The sequence below is a fragment of the Alligator sinensis genome, unplaced genomic scaffold (genome assembly GCF_000455745.1).
Source record: "Alligator sinensis unplaced genomic scaffold, ASM45574v1 scaffold2031_1, whole genome shotgun sequence".
In the NCBI taxonomy this organism is placed as follows: domain Eukaryota; kingdom Metazoa; phylum Chordata; order Crocodylia; family Alligatoridae; genus Alligator; species Alligator sinensis.
The window spans coordinates 16187-20385 of record NW_005843847.1 but is presented as its reverse complement, the minus strand read 5'-3'; the positions used below and the strand labels follow the sequence as shown (position 1 = coordinate 20385).

The following is a 4199-nucleotide window of genomic DNA, read 5'->3' as shown; positions in this document are numbered from 1 at the left end:
TACATAATTCTGAGCTACTCTGGTAATGGTGTTTAACAGAGTGGCCCTTGCATTTTGCACATCTTGCAATCCCTGATTGTCCTCATAGTTGTAATCATTTCGTGGTCATGGGGTGCCGTCCGGTATATTTCGGGTTTCAGCAATAAGAAGCCGCTTTTGCTCTGGGCTTAAGAGACCGTTTAGGAGCCAATCGACATCTGACACAGTGGGATTATAGATATTAAAAACTTGTTGCAACTTTTCTCTAAAGTCTGAGGGACTTTCTCTCAGTTTTGGAAAGGTATTGCAAAAGGTGGTGATGTCACTAGCAGTCCAAGGGACATGAACAGTAGTCTTTTGGCTGCTGTACATTTGAGGCGGGTACTGTTTCAGGGGACAGAGAACGGCAGGTTTAAAGTATTGTGGATTATCGAGACCTGTTACAATCATTCTTAATCCTTCTGGGGCGACAAAAGTTATGACAGGTTGTCCATCTAAACCTCTCTGAATATTTTTCACTTCATATAACAGTCTTAATTCAGATTTCATTCGTTTTTTGACCTCTTTAACACTGGGTAGGTCTGGCAGGTTAGATTGGTCATCTTCTTCAGAACTTGAAGCAACGGAGGAGAGACTAAAGTGATTGGTGGTTTAGCAGGAGTTTGTCTGGCACTGCTTTCAGAGGTAACGGACCCCTCTGCAGGAACTGGAGGTGGAGGTGGACGAGCTTGACTGGGTACCCAGGAATCTAGCAAATCTTCTGTGTCTTCTGGAGTGGTGGTATCGTTGGGTGCCGCAATACTGGGGTACAATTTTTTATAGGTAGGAGGATCAGGTGGGGGAGCGCCTGGATTTTGCCTCTTTTATGGGCAATCCAGGGCTGGATTTTGCCTCTTTTAAAGTAGCCAATTGTTTTTTCAAGTTTTTGTTTGCATCTCTTAGACTAGCCTCAATTGATTTTTGTTTTCTTTTAGAAGCTTCGTTGTCCCATCGGTACCGATATTCCATTTGCCTTGGCTTGGGTATTTCTAGGAATCCCCTCAGACAATTTAATTTGTCAGGGTCAAAGGGAATTCATTAGGAATTTGTAACTCGGGGTTCTCATAGGAATACCCATTCTAAGCATGTGCCGATTTAACTAAGCGCTTTTGCTTCTTTGGACCCAATTGAGTTTCATAAATCTTATGCATATAACCCAAGGGTGTTTTGGGGTCTGGGCAAGAGGATCTCTGATCCATTTCTTTTGTCTTCAATTAAGAAAGAGAATAGGAATTTAAATATAAAATTCATGCAGCTGGCTTGTTGGTCTAGGGGTATGATTCTCGGTTTGGGTCCGAGAGGTCCTGGGTTCAAATCCCGGACAAGCCCTGTTTTGGATATGCGTCTAGCTGGGGTCATCCCCAGCACTCTTCCCTGCCTATGCAGGGGGTCGGACTCGATGATCTATTGAGGTCCCTTCCGACCCTAACATCTATTGTAACCAAGGGTAGTACACAAAGCGGCATTCTACGTTTACCTGCTGATTAGTCAGACAGCCTGTTCGTGAATGAGGAGACCGTGCCGAGAGATGGTGAGTCATGAAGGACACATGCCCACGGCGGTGACGGGAGCGCAGCGGTGGTGGCGGGAGCTTCCGCAGACGCTGACCAGGGGGCAGCGACCACCCACAGACCTTACCAGCAACGTCGGTGGCGCCTTTTCGTAGGGGGTGCAGCGCCATGCTCAGGGGGTGCATGTGCACCTTCTACATAGTTTCATATTTTCATAGTTGGTCGGGTCGGAAGGGACCTTGACAGATCATCAAGTCTGACCCCCTGCCATGGCAGGAAAGAGTACTGGGGTCAAATGACGTCGGCAAGGTGTTCATCCAGCCTCCTCTAAAAGACTCCCAGGTTAGGAGCCAGCACCACTTCTCTTGGAAGTTCGTTCCAGGTCCTAGCCGCCCTGCCAGTGAAGTAGTGGCTCCTGATTGTCTCTAGTGGGTTATGGAATAGAGACAATCCCACACAACTTACTGATTCATTTGATGCAGTGGCTGGGGAAATTTTCAGCTAATTGCATGATTTCACAGTGATTTCACACTTAATTTATGCAACAATTTTATTTTAAGAAATACCGTAAACATCAAAACACGATAACTGTATATATAAGGAACGATACTCTAAATGCACTTCTTTAAAACAATTACAATTACAATTAACTATATAATTTGAGCCAGAAAAGTTATCACTATATTATATTTACAATCCTAGAATTCCAAGAAGCCAAACACCTAAATATGGTTTCATTCCTCAGTAGTACAATTTAATGGGTTGGCCTCAGTAGTACGGTTCAATGGGCTGGCCTCAGTAATACGGTTCAATGGGTTGGCCTCAATACTGATAGGACTAAGTCCCCTTCCTTCAGTCCCGCTCCGCGGCTTCAGCGTGAACTAAGAGATTTGTGTTCATGGAGAGGGTGGTTGAGGTGATCAGTCTGATCCGGCCTACACTTGCGATTCTTCCTTCATTGTTCTGCAAGTGAAGTTACTTCAAAATTGGGACTATAGGTTACAGTTTTTATTGAGTGAGTTGCCGTCTTGGGCCCCTCCCACCCAAACCTGTCACTACTCCCAAATTTGGGCTCGGATCCTACTCAACAGGTTTTTGCTAGGTGGTCAGTTTGTCTGCTGCAACGGAATTTGTCTGCTGAATATTTAGTTTATCTTAAATTTTGCTTTGGAAGATTTTCCATGCCACTGCGGTGACCTTTCTTTTACAACCCCCTTTCAAAAGGCCTCTAACATCGAGGAGCCAAGACTTTAAGCACCTTCATTGTAAGGCCAGTAAAATGAACCTAGATAAGAAGATGAACCTCGCCTTCTTCTAAACTGGCTAATGGGCAACTATTACAAGCATTCAAACTATTACATTCAATATGACACTGATGTCTAGTCTGAATCTACCCTCTGCCAGCTTGTGACCGTTATTTCTTGTCACTCCTGGTAGTGCTCGGGGGAACAGGGACTCCCCCAATGCCTGCTGGTCCCCTCTGACTGGTTTGTAACAGGCCACTAGATCCCCTGCAGCCTTCTCTTGTGGAGGCTGAACAGATTCAGGTCCCGTCGCCTCTCCTTGTAGGGCCTGCCCTTCTGCCCCCGGATCATGCGGGTGGCCTCCTCTGGACCCTCTCCATGTCATCCACATCCCTCCTGAAGTGCGGCGCCCACATTGCCCCTGTGGTAAGTAGAGCGTGTGCCTGCCTGTGTGCACACCTGTGTGTGTGTGTGTGTATTTGGCCATAGTGGGGGATGGGGAGTGGTTAGGTAGCAGGGAGAAGAGGGGGGCATGTACCCCCCCTGCCCCCAGTCTGGAAGGGTCCCCCCAGCCTCCCCCATCAGCACTGGGAGGGGAAGGGCCCCTCCCCACCCCCCTGTTGCCCAGTACACATTGACCCACGGGGGAGGGGGCAGACATTGACAATTTGCTAGTATTATCTCTAAATGTGCAGTTAAACATTGCATTAAAAAATCTGTTTCATGCCAGCTCGGGAAAGCACACGCGTGTTCATGTTTGCTTGGAAGTGTCCATTGGAAATATCCTGTCCACCTCTGGGAGCTGCAAGTCTGCACTGAGGGTGACACTGAAATCTACCCGATAGAGGCAGTTTTGCCAGACATTTCACTTCAAAAAAATGCAAGAAAAAACCTGGCAGACATACACAATGGCAAATTTCAGCCCTAAAGCGAGCTATACATTATGACTAGGAGTACTGGGTCCAGTTTTAGGAGTATTGCATCCAGTTTTGGGTGCTGTACTTCAAGAAGGATGTGGATAGAATTTAGAGTCCAGGAAAACCCACTCGTATGGTCAGGGGCTGCAGGCAAGGGCCTATGAGGAAAGACTGAGGGACCCGGACCTCTTCAGCCTCCGCAAGAGAAGGCTGAGAGGGGATCTTGTGGCCACTGCAAATTCATTAGGGGATGCAGCAAGGGACTGGAGATGTTCTCTTCACCAGGTGCCTTGTGGGGTAACAAGGAACAATGGTCACAGACTGACAGACAGCAAATTTACACTGAATATGAGGATAAACTCCTTCACAGCAAGGGTGGCCAAAATTTGGACTGGGCTCCCAAGGGAGGTGGTGCTCTCTCCCACCTCGGGGGTCTTTAAGACAAGGCTGGATAGGCACCTGGCCGGGGGCATCTGGCCCAGCGCTCTTTGCTGCCCAGGCAGGGGGTC

At 47.6% G+C, this 4199-nt stretch overlaps 1 non-coding gene across 1 annotated transcript; it reads left to right on the top strand.

Annotated features, from left to right (window-relative positions):
* Positions 1–1275: 1275 nt before the first annotated feature.
* TRNAP-UGG lies at positions 1276–1347 on the top strand. The gene has a single exon. It is a non-coding gene; the product is annotated as a tRNA-Pro (tRNA).
* Positions 1348–4199: the final 2852 nt, after the last annotated feature.